The sequence below is a fragment of the Sceloporus occidentalis genome, unplaced genomic scaffold, assembly GCF_023333645.1.
Source record: "Sceloporus occidentalis isolate IW3139 unplaced genomic scaffold, rSceOcc1.0.p SCAF_1, whole genome shotgun sequence".
Taxonomy (NCBI): Eukaryota; Metazoa; Chordata; class Lepidosauria; order Squamata; family Phrynosomatidae; genus Sceloporus; species Sceloporus occidentalis.
The window spans coordinates 77,484,932-77,497,912 of record NW_028316981.1 but is presented as its reverse complement, the minus strand read 5'-3'; the positions used below and the strand labels follow the sequence as shown (position 1 = coordinate 77,497,912).

Sequence of the window (12,981 nt, the reverse complement as noted above, 5' to 3'; positions counted from 1 at the left end):
TCTTGCCTTTCTTTAAGTTTCCATTCTCCTGATTTCCCCCCCGAATATGTCTCTATAAACTAACCAATTCTTGTTTCTTAATTCTTGTTGACAAAAGGCTTCTTGTGGGGAAACCCACCCTGAAGTTTTGGGATTTAACCTTACTTTGTATTTCTGCCAGGTTTTCAATAGTGATCTCATGCTTAAAATCTGCATATATTTTGGCCTTTTCATACCATAGATATCCATGCCAACCCCATCTTAAATAGTGCCCTTCCAATTCTAATTCCCTTTTATTATTTAATGTTATCCACAGTTTGAGCCAAGTTAGACTTACAGTTTCGAAATACTATACAGTTTTACATCTGGCAAACCTAATCTCCTCTGCTTGCATCAATTAATGCTTTCAGCTTAATTTTTGTTTTTGTTTTTTACCCTCCCATACAAATTTAGATAATTATTTTTGCCAGTTTGAGAAAACTTTACTTGGGGATATTATTGGAATGGTTTGAAACAGATGCATTATTTTTGGTAATATATTCCTTTTTATGGCTGAAATTTTCTCCATTAATGATAATTTCATACCTTTCCACTTATTCAAATCTTTTTAAATATTTTCCTTAGACCCTAATATAATTATTTGCAAATAATTGTTGGGTCTTTGTTGTTATATTAATTTCCAAATATTTTACCATTTTTACAGTTTCAGTACCTGTTATTTTAGATAACTTCTCTTTTTCTGGGTCACTCATATTTTTGGCCAAAATTTTTGTCTTATCTATATTAATTTTAACTAAAGAGAACATACTAATCACATCTGTGAATAACCAAATCTGCAAAAGTCAAAGACGCAAATGTAGAGGGACGATTGTATAGAATAAAAACCAGAATGAATTGACTGAACACCAGACACAGAAGCCATCATATGCCCCTGATCTACATAAGGGACTCAGCATACTGGGCTGCCTCTAAAACAAGAGTGGGGGAAACTTCAGGTTGTCTGGCTATTGTTGGGTTGCAGCTCCTATTAGCTATAGCCAGTGATGAGGGATAAAGGGGTTTGCAGTCTTGCAACTTCTGCAGGGCCACATGTTGCCCATCCCCTTCTCCAGACACTCTGTGTTAATTTAGATGAAGGAAGGCAATCCCCTGTGAATAGCCACAGCTGATTAGCCTTTTTCCTGTGGCGTTACACAAGAGATAGCATGCTCAGACTCAGCTGGGTAACTGGCAGCTCTGCCAATGACTCATAGAACAACACATGAGGATCAGTGTGCATTTAAATTTGCCATGGCAACAAATAGTCCACAAGCAGTAATTACATAGATTGTCATGGAGACTGGGCAAAAGAAGCAGAATTAGTGCCCAGTTCTTTGGGGAGAAAGAGCGTATCTGAAGTTTCTGGCACAGTAGCACTACTGACTAGAGGCATGATTGGATTATCACTCCTATTCCCAAAGGCATGCTTTCAGCTGGATAGCTGGTCTACACTGGTTATGGGATAGCTATGAATGTATGTTAGCTTTAATGTTGTTTAACATGTGCAAATAACAGAGAAGGATGCATGCAGACAGAATGAAGGTGGTGAAGACTTTGGACTTTGTCCTTGCTCCTTTCCATAATCCCATGGCACCAATTCTGTAGCCCAGAGATGGGGAAACTTTGGCCCTTCAGATATCATTGTCTGCAGTGTCCATCAGCTTCATCTAGTATAGCCAAATGTAATAGAATGTAGGAGCTGTGGCCCAAAATTTGAAGGGTCCAAAGTTCTCTACCACTCACACAGCCTATCTCCGATGAGTTGCTCCTATACTGGGAAAAACACATTCTTTGGTTGGTCTATGTTGATGTCTTTTGACCACAGCAGAAATTTGGACTAGCCTAGGACCATGCTTCAGTTTCTTTTTGCTGGGGCTCAGCTCTATTAGTGTCCATTAGCAGACACTATAATATCTTGTCATGGAAGGAGCTGCATATAATCTATGATGATTTTGCCTCTTACCTTGCAGCCCTGCTCCCAACATGCTCAACTGTTCTTAGCTGTAAAGCCTTGGCTGCACAGCCACTGTGCAAGTGTGTGTAAAAAAGAAACACGGAGCTGAAAGAGACACAGAATCTGGGTGAGGTGTCCATGGACTTTAGGGAAAGATTTGGATGAGAAGTGCGAATGGTGGTGACATGGTAACATCTAGTTTAACTCTGAATTCTGTCACTATGAGGGATGGGACATCTAAGCAGGGGAGCAGTCTGAGAGAAGTCACGACTGGAGTGTGTGGGCACATATGAGACAGCCTTTATGACTGTGTGTATGTGAAATACAACACCATTCTTCTGTAATTTACAATATAGGTTTTACCTGCCACAATCACATTTTTAATGTATGACCCTGTTAAGTATTTCCTAGATTTTGCTATATAGAGCTGCAACCTGGGGCCTGCCAGATGTGCTGTATTGTAAGTCCCACTACTCAGCCTGGAAGGGTGTTGTAGTTCAACACATCCAGAGGTTGCCAGACTGGGAAAGAATATTGTGGTAACATTCCCTGTTCTTTCCCCTCTATGAAATGGATGAAGAATTGGACTCAGCAGCTACACATTCAACAATAGCATGTTGTCAGGGTGACTTCCCTTGAACACACCTTTCCCCTCCTCCCAGATCAGAAGCAATGCCGGTGGACAACAAATGGCCCCTTCTCATTGTAGGCTTGGCGGCTGATCCACACATTCTGGAAAGAGTTGAGTGAGGCCACAATGGAGCCCCCCAGCCAGGCAGAGAAGGTGCGGTTGGGGGAAGCCAAGATGCCTACATTGCTCTTTGGCTCTATTTTCTGCAGTTCCTTTTTAACTCTTTCAGAGAAGCCACGGAGCATGGTGGTGCCACCAGCCAGCAGTACATGGGAAAGCAGCTCTGCTTGCCGCTCTGGCTTACATTTTCTGATACTGTTTACGGCCTGGATATGAAGCCCCACCTCTGGGAAGCCCAGCATGGTAGGATTGAAGAGGATCTCAGGGCAGCGAAAGCGTTCACTGCCAATGGAGATGACCTGCCTGTCAGGAAGAGTGTAGTCCATGAGATAATTCTTCTCATCTGCATTCAGTTCAGACTCATATTCCTCAGGGATGTAACAGCACCTTTCCTTGATCTGACATACCACATCCATTTCATCTTTGTGAAAAGGGTTTCCAGATTCTCCCATCAGCTTGGCCAAGTAGTTTGACAGGGCTCTCCCTGCTATGTCCAGCCGGTAGGTGGCATGAGGTAAGACATATCCATCATGCACAGGAGCAGTATAGGATGTCCCATAGCCAGACCCAATCACGAGCCCACCAGTACGCCCATAGGAATACACAGACAAAAGGGACTGATGAGCAACAAACATGGCTGGAACCTCAAAGTTCTCAAAAAGCAGCTCTGCCATTTTCTCACGGTTAGTAGTTGGGCTCATGGGTGCATCTGTGACCAGCACAGCTAGTTCTTCAGGGCACACACTGAGCTCTGTGTAGAAGACATGGTGCCACAGCATTTCTAAGGCATCCCAATCTGTCACCACACCATGAGTCATCACCACATGTGTGCTCACCTCTGAGCGTTTTTTGGGGATACTTTTCCCAATGTAGTACAAAGGGCTTTCCCTTGTTTTGTACCTGGGCACCCCCACAATACTTGGCACAATGGACCTTGGCTTTTCATCTCCAGCAAGGCCACTCTTGGTATAGCCTGTTCCTGTGTCTATTACAACGGCGGCATAGTCCTTGTATTTCTCAGATAGTCCTGAGGCAGAGGCTGACGGTGGGTCCCTGGAACTAGGCCTGTGGTCAACAGCATCAAGTTTCTTGTATGTCTTGTGGCAAGTCATTGCGATGTGATCTTTCAGAGGCTATTTCTCTTAACCCTGACTTGATCATACAGTGAGAGACCCTCCCAGCTGTAGCCTCTAGGGAAAAGAAATAGACCTAACAACACTGAAGACAGGTACCATGGTGCCATTACAATTACCTACGACATCAATAATAGCAGAATGACATCATAATGGTGGAGAGACAAGATGGAGAGATACTCATTCTAAGACAACTGCATCATACCTGATAGGCTTTTACAGCTTCCATGGTTTGTGCACTGTGTACAAATACCATTACTGCCTTTAGAAAGGCAGTAAGCTACTTAATTTTAATTTTACATCTTCAAAGATTTGGGTGCTTTTATTTTGTTTTACTGTTTGCAATGCCTTTAATTATTTTTTGTTGGTTTTCATGTTTTATGATATTTGGTTCTATTGCATGCCATCTTTTATATCTGTATAAAAGGGTAGTTATCCATTTATATTATATTTATAAAGCTGGGCCAAAGCTAACAAAATGAATTTCAACACAGAGAAATGTAAGGTACTGCACTTAGGGCGGAAAAATGAAATGAACAGATATAGGATGGGGGACACCTGGCTGAATGAGACTACATGTGAAAGGGATCTAGGAGTCCAAGTAGACGACAGGTTGAACATGAGTCAACAGTGCGATGCGGCAGCTAACAAGGCCAAAGCAATTTTAGGCTGCATCAACAGAAGTATAGTGTCTAGATCAGGGGTAGGCAACCTGCGGCCCGCGGGCCGGATGCGGCCCGGCGAGGCCTTGGGACCGGCCCCAGCCCGGTCCTGCCGCCGATTGCCGCCGGGGCCTTTGGCCTCTCACGCACAGGGGTAAGGGGGGCAATTGTCTATAGACGCCTCAGAAACATGCATTGATATTAACATTTTTTTAAAAATCAGCAAATTTTTTTCGCGTGTCCTCCACTTTTTTATAAAAAGTGTCTTCCATTTGAAAATTTTGTCCTACATTTGTCCTGGTTTATTTATTTATTTACATTTTAAAAAAAATATTTAATTATTTGTTTTTTGGCTTCGGCCCCCCAGTTGTCTGAGGGACAGCAACCCGGCCCCCGGCTCAAAATGGTTGCCTACCCCTGGTCTAGATCAAAGGAAGTAATAGTCCCACTCTGTTCTGCTCTGGTCAGGCCCCACCTGGAATATTGTGTCCAGTTCTGTGCACCACAATTAAAAAAGGATGTGGAGAAACTGGAGCATGTTCAAAGGAAGGCGACCAAAATGGTGAAGGGTCTGGAAACCATGTCCTATGAGGAATGACTTAGGGAGCTGGAGATGTTTAGCCTGGAGAAGAGAAGGCTAAAGGGTGATGTGATAGTCCTGTTTAAACATTTGAAGGGATGTCATAATGAAGAGGGAGCTAGCTTGTTTTCTGCTGCTCCAGAGAACAGGAACCGGAACAATGGATGCAAACTACAGGAAAAGAGATTCCACCTCAACATTAGGAGGAACTTCTCGATAGTGGAACAAACTCCCTTGGAGTGTAGTGGAATCTCCTTCTTTAGAGGTTTTTAAACAGAGGATGGATGGTCATCTGTCGGGGATGCTTTGATTGAGATTTCCTGCATGGCAGGGGGTTGGACTGGATGGCCCTTGTGGTCTCTTCCAATTCTATGAGTCTAGGATTCTATTTTTTTTTTCTGAATCAACTCTCCACTCAGTGAGTGGTGGAGGTGATTTATAATAAAATCAAAGTTTTAAAAAGTTACTTGTTTAGATTTCCCAGCAAGATTGGCCAGTGGCCAACCTGAATGAAATAATAAACTCAATAAAACATGGCCATTCCAAATAATAGCTGAAACAAAACTGATAAAATACTTAACAACGGAAGAGGTGAACCTTTTAGACTCAGCTTTAATAAGTGCTTAGCATACAGTATATTTTTTAGCAGCTATCTGATACCTAATAATGATGAAGCCAAGCTAAATGGAAATGTAAGACAGTCAATAAGTAAAGTTTACTATCTGATCACCTTCTAATCTTTGATGGGTTTATCTTTTTATTACAGTTTAGGCTGAGATGCCTCTGTAGGGTAGGGTGAGTATTTTGTCCACTTCTTCACAACTTAAAAATTTCATCGGTAAAAAACTGAGATAGAAGAAGGTTACGGAACTTTAAAAATTCATATATGATTTTATGGCATCATCTCCAAGAGAATCCAGCTTCTTCTCAGTGTCCAGTGGCTTTCACTGAACTCCCTAGGGGCCTTGACTTGTGTGTGTGGCCTTTTTGTTATTGGATTGTATGTGAAAGAAAGTAATGGTGCACTATGGTCCCACAGTTCCACTATAATCTGGTTTATACAGAATAGACAACATCTGTTGTGCAAAGAGACACGAAACAGTAGTACAGCATGTTCTAGGGTGATCTCTCACCATTAATGCTTATTTATTTACTTAATTTCTATGTTAATTTCCCCTCAGAAAGAGATGCAAGGTGGCTCACAAATTAAATTCTTATTGCAATAAAACAATTGAAACATCACATAAAAACAATATAAAATTGCAAACATTAAAACCACAATAAAATCACAATACCCATCCCATATAGCAAATACTCCATATAAAAAAGCCATCCCATGATTACACATTAAAAATTTGCCTGAATAAAATTGTTTTTGCTTGCCAAGGGAAGGCAAGCAGGGAGGGGGCCAGCCTTGCTTCCCATGGAAGGGCATTCCAGAGGGCGGGAGCAGCCACCGAGAAGGCTCTCTCTCATGTCCTCACCACGTGAGCCTGTGATGGTGGTGGGACTGAGAGAAAGCCTTCTTCGGAAGATCTTAGGGCTCTAGCCAGTTTATATGGGGAGATGGCATCTCTCAAATAGTCTGGACCTAAGCTTGAGCTTGTCTCACATGAAAAACTGCTTTCTGGAAGTTCTCAAGTGCCTTTGTGCAGAGGTTGAAAACAAACAGCCCCTGTGCTGCTTGTCTTGCGCCTGCCATTTTTGTGATTTCTCATGGGTCTCTGCTGCAGTATCATAGAAGTTTATCACACGGGCCCTAAAACGGGTGCACGCAGGGGCGCGCACGGAACGGGATGGGGCTAAGGACTGCATTTTACTGCACAAGGGAACACCACCGCTGCCACCGGGCATTATAATCGCATCCTCCAACCATTCCAGAGGGCGCGATTTCTAAGAACTATTCTAAAGTGTTCTCAAAAATCGTGCCCTCTGGAACGGAGGGAGGACGTGATTGGAACGCCCGGTGGCAGTGGCGGCGGCGTTCCCTTGTACAATAAAATGCGGTCCCAAGCCCCATCCTGTTCCGTGCGTGCCCCCATTGTAAGACGCAACGGGCCCGTTTCAGGGCCTATGCGATAAACTTCATAGTGTTCACTGCTGCAATATCATAGTGATTCTACTTGGAAACATGGCATGCAAGGAGTGTGGATATTATTTCCCAGCAAAACTGCACACATAGCAAACTAAAAGTCTGCTGGGAAATGATGTACTACTTGTGCCCCCACATTTCCTAGTAGGGTCCCTAGAATTTTTGTTAAGGCAGAACCTTTAGCAGTTGTAGGTTGTGAGTGGTAATGGGATGGTGCCATTTCCTTCAGGTCTCAAGGGGATCAGCATCCCCTCCCCTTTGACCATAGCTACAAAATCATCTGCTGTTTTTCAGTTCAAAAGGGCCTTGTGGGTTTTGAAGGGACCACTGGAAAGCCTGAACTGAGCAAATTACCATAATAAGAGTGTAGTGTAATGCTTAGAGTGTTGCATGGGACTTGGGGGATCCAGTTTCTGATCCTCACTTAGCTATGAAATTCACTGGATGTCCTTGGGCCAGTTGTTCTCGTTGAGCCTGGCCTACTTCACAGGGTTGTTGTGGGGATAAAGCAGAACCATGAACATTGTCTTGAGATCACTGGAGGAAACACAGGGTTTAAATAAATTAAATAATGCACGCTCTCTCTCTCTCTCTCTCTCTCTCTCTCTCTCTCTCTCTCTCTCTCTCTCTCTGTTTCTGTTTCTGTTTCTGTTTCTGTGTCTATGTGTGTGGTTTATTAATGCCATGACTGTTCAGATACTGTTACACATTCAGGGAAAGCACAATACATTCAGGTTGCTGGCTCAGGCACCTCTAGCAATTAATTCAGCACGGGAAAGGATTTGTTCATATTAGCCACTCACAGCAAGAGAGCTGTAAATGTGATGCACAGGATACCCTTTAGATTCATGGCCTTTCTTTGTCATCTTCTTTTAACTTCTAAAAATAAGGAGAGGGGGATGTTTCGGAAGGCAACCAGCTCTGTTAGTAGCGGACTCTAAAAAAACACCCATGCAAATGCGGGATGGTCTTGATCCAGATGAGAGCCTTGTACACTTACATGGCCATAAAAAGGAAAGAGAGGTCTCAGGGGCACACTCCATATTGGAGGCAGTGTCCAGTTTAGGCCTCAAGCAGATGTAATTCCTGTTAGTGACCAGAAGATATGTGAAGGATGGGGATGGGGATTGTGCTGTCGATGCAGAGCCAGACCTTAAGAGTCTAAAATAACCATCATTTTCTGTTATAATCCCCAAAGGGTGAGTCATATTGTTCAATGAGTTCAAATAGGGCATGAATTTGGCACAGGAATAACTCACGTGGCTTAGCATGGGAATCTCTGGCACAATGTAGTGACAATGCTAGAACTTATCATCTGGTTGTTTGGTCTGTATTTTTAAATGAGAAGATACTTTATCCTTCCTGGATGCAGGTCCCCTTGTGTTCTTGGCTCCAAAGGTTCTTGAGTTCTTGGCTCCAAAAGCATATATATATATATATATATATATATATATATATACACATACATACACACACACACACACACACACACACACACACACACACACACCTCTCCTTTCATATTTTAGGAAGTAAAACATATAAAAATCTATATTTTGGGGAGCAATATAAAGAATGCCATGATGTAATAGTTTGAATATTGGACTAGGACCGTAGGAGAGCAGGGTTCAAATCTCTGCTTGCTATGGAAACCCAGTGGGTGACTTTGGGCAAGTCACACTCTCTCAGCCTCAGAGGGAGGCAATGACAACCCCCCTCTGGAATCTTGCCAAGAAAACCTCATGATATGTTCACCTTAGAGTTGCTATAAGTCAGAAATGACTTGAAGGCACAGAACAACAACAACAGAACTTAAATCTGAATGCTCATGCAGTTAAAATGAATCTTAGAACATGGGACAGAATGTAGGAACGTAGTTGCCACTGTGGCATGCTGGATGGGAAAATCTAGGAATTATATTCCCCAACAACCGGCTGCTTCCCAATCAACAGGTGAACACACCCTAGTCAATCTCAGCAACAGGGAACTACAGGACTTTCACAGTCTCTAAGTATCCCCTAAACTAGGGTATATGTAGGGGACATAAAAACCAAACAGTTATGATTGTGTAACTATATGTTATGCATTAGTAACAGCCCAAATGAGTTCCATCTGACATGATGATGATGATGATGATGATGATGATGACATTTATTGCCTTTTCCGAAGCTTGGGACTCGGTGGCTTACCAAGGTTAGAGTAGATGCAGCTTTAAAGTGCATATCATACAACAATTAAAATATAATTAAACTACTGTATCTATTTGGCCTGGTGTACCTGTCCTCAGTACACTGTTGCCCTTGGGGAGGGGATGGCACAGCCTGTCTCTCTCCTCATCTTTTAATGGTACAGGCTAGGCTTCAGGTTCAGAATGAGAGGGGCTTTCTGCTCAGTGGCAGTTCAACAGGCTCTCCCTTAGCTGAGCTAGCATTTGCTTTTCTAGCCACAGGGAACTCACTTTTAAAAGATTTTTAAAAAGTAAATTAATCTCTGTGGCTAATCTGACAACATTTGCTTAATTCCCTCTGACTACCAGAGAAGCAGCCCTTCTCTCCCTGCATTCTGCCGACATTGCCATGAATACAGCTAATTCCAGTGCTCCAGGGTGAAGTCAGAAGATCGGTAGTGAAGCAGGCAGCCCTGTCATACTTCTGGCTGAACTGGGGGGTGGGGGACATTGCTGTTGTGCTTTCTGTGTTTAGCGCTTGAACTCACCATGCTAGGTTTACACAGAATGGCTGAGAGATTCTGGAAATTGTAGTCCCTAAAAGTAACTCACCTAAGCTTTGGCATTTTGTGTTCAAAGGGAATGCCAAGGAGTGGCAAACCTCCAAATCTGAGCAGTGAAAAGATTGTGGGACATTGAATCAGCAGCTGGATGAGCATGGAGGGGAGCAGAACTGAGAATACAACTGGAAGCAGTTATGAGGGCAACCTGTGAAAATCACACAGTGGTATTTGGTTCTTGAAAGGCAGCTTGATGGAGTGGTTTGCATGTTTTGAGCAAGTCACTTGCTCTCAGCCTCAGAGGGACATAATAACAAACCATCTGAGAACAAATTATGCCAAGAAAACCCCATGATAGGTTTACCTGAAGGTCACCACAAATTGGAAATGACTTGAAGGCAAACAACAACCCATTTGCCTCACACTTCAATGCTCTACTGAGCATGTGTGGAAGATTTGTCATCTAGTCCAAAATTATTTGAATAATGCACCTAGGAGGTTGCATTGCCATCTTCTGATAGTTGATGAAGCCCCAAAGCCCATTGTTTCTCTGATGGCCAGTGGCATTTTCTTGGCATCTGCTCCTTGTCCTCATGTATTCAGGAAATACTGTAACAGTTTAAATCTCAGAGACCATGGTTGCTTGTGCTATGTGAAATGTGTTCTCTGTTTTGACTGGGTTTGAGACGCCAATGCATTTTCCTCTTGGTTGGGTGAGTGTGCTAGCAGTCCCAGAATGTGCAATCTTAAAATGTCATTTATGTTCATGCATGTGACTCTGAAATTTGCTCTACCACCCTAACCCCTCTCCCCTTGAAGCCAGGAAGCCTCAATTCAGTCACAGTTTGTCTCTGGCAAGTGAGAACACAGTGAATTCATGGAAAGAAAGGAATGTCTATTCCTGGAACACACAGGGAAGTGCTCAGATACCTTCACATGGGGTATACCTTGAAGTACACCTTTCTCTGAAGTAATCCAGATCTTTTGTATAGTTTTTTTATTTTATAAAAAAGACAGCACTTTGCTTACAAGAGAATGAGAATACTCTGGACCAATTTATGTGGGATTTATATGTTGTAATTCAGAGTTTGCCCAGCTTATTAGTACAATGAGGTGGCTAAGATACTTGATTTACAATTGGGAAGCACATGGCTCAAATCTTATTTCTCCCATAAACTCATCAGGTTGTTGTTGCTGTTACATGACTTCAAGTTGACTTTGACCTGTTGCTGTTGTTGTGTGCCTTCAAGTCATTTCCAACTTATGGTGTCCTTGACGTGAACCTATTATGGGGTTTTCTTGGCATGTTTCTTCAGAGGGGATTTGCAATTGCCCTTCTCTGAGAATGAGTGGGTGTGATGTGCCCAAAGTAAATCATGGGTGCAGTGAGTTTCCATATCTGAGCCAAGATTTGAACCCAGGCCTCCAGAGTCCTAGTCCAACACTCAAATTATAACATCACTCTAGTTGTTTACTCTGACCTACGGTGGCTTTATCATAGGGGTTTCTCAGAAAAATTTGTACTGGGGAAGTTTGCCATTGCTTTCTTCTTAGGAGGCTAAGAGCGTGTGACTTGCCCAGTGGATTTCTATAGCTGAGTGGAGATTTGAGCCCTGCCCTCCCAGATTACTAGTCCAACACTTTGCCACTTCACACATGTTGGCTCTCAGATTCACCAGGTGTCCTTAGGCAAACCAGCATTCTCTCAGACCTCACCCACCCACCAGCACTGTGAGTTAGATGATATTGAAACATTCTATTGGTTCATCTAGCCCAGGATTGGTTACTCTTACAGATTACAGATCTTTGAGACAGGGAGTGTCAGATTCATGAGTTTATCAGACAAGGGAAATTGGAAGTATAATCCAATGGCAATCTGAATGCAATCATGGGGTTTAACATTATTGTGTGATAACCCACTACATGCAAATTTGGGCAATGGGAAGTCAGTCCGAACACAATCATGTGGTTTCACGTTATTGCGTGATAGACTGCCACACGCAAATTCGGGCAATGGCATGCTATTTTCGGGCAGTGGTAAACCAGTTCGAATGCAATGCACATTCACATAATTGTGCTAAACTAGCGACTTTACATGAATGTGTTCTGGCCCCACTTTCTTTTCATTCAAATTTAGGAGAAATTCCTCCTGTTTGATAAACTCCATAGACTGGAGGTCACTTGTGACCTCCTGCCTCTCTGTGTACCCTACCTGCAACACTGAATATGGAGCTTATCCCATTAACAAATAAGCTGGTTTACCTCTTCCAGCTTGGATTCAGAATCAGGGATATCCCTGCATGTTATCATACCTAAATTGCTGCCTATCTAGCCAGGATGCCACTGGTCGGATGCATCCTGAGTTGAAGCCTCCCTCAGCCAGCACTTTTTCAAAGTCAAGGAGCTTCTGACTACAAAAAATGGCTAGCTGAGTGAGGCTTCAACCCAGGATGCATCCGGGTGGCAGAATCCCAGCTAGATAGGTAGTGATTTAGGTGTGACAACATCCGGGAGCATCCTGGATCCTGAATTCAAGCTGGAAGAGGTAAAGTGGCTTATTTGTTAATGGGATAAGCTCCTTTGTTTCTGTGGCCCCAAATATCTCTAAATCAAAGGGTACAGGAAGCCTCTTGTGGCCCATCTACACATGGGAGAAAAGTCTGTACACGACCTGAACCACACCTGTGGTTTTCTCTGCAGCACCTGTTTACACTGCAGATATGGCTGTGGACCACCACCAGCAGCAGCTCTCACTGCTGTGCCTTTCCTCTGTCAGATCCCAGAGCCAAGACAGATCACTGGCCACTCAGAGCTGTTTTCCTAGGGCTGAATCCTACTGGTTAGTAGCAATTCTGATGATTATTAGAGCCAATGAATCTACTGTTGAATGGTGAGTCAGTACTTAGGTTAAATGTTATTGATTTGCTGGGACTACACTAGTTGGGACTAACAAAAAGATTCAGACCTATGGGGGATATGCTCTGTTCAGATTAGTTGGCTCTTTGGGGCAAGGAGATGCATTTGATCAGATCTGCAGAAAGTCCAGTCTGACTGAGTTCTTGTG

The 12,981-nt window shown here is 43.1% G+C and overlaps 1 pseudogene; it reads right to left on the bottom strand.

Annotated features, from left to right (window-relative positions):
• Positions 1-2,635: 2,635 nt before the first annotated feature.
• On the bottom strand, positions 2,636-3,835 carry LOC149321641 (actin, cytoplasmic pseudogene; annotated as a pseudogene).
• Between the last annotated feature and the right edge of the window lie 9,146 nt (positions 3,836-12,981).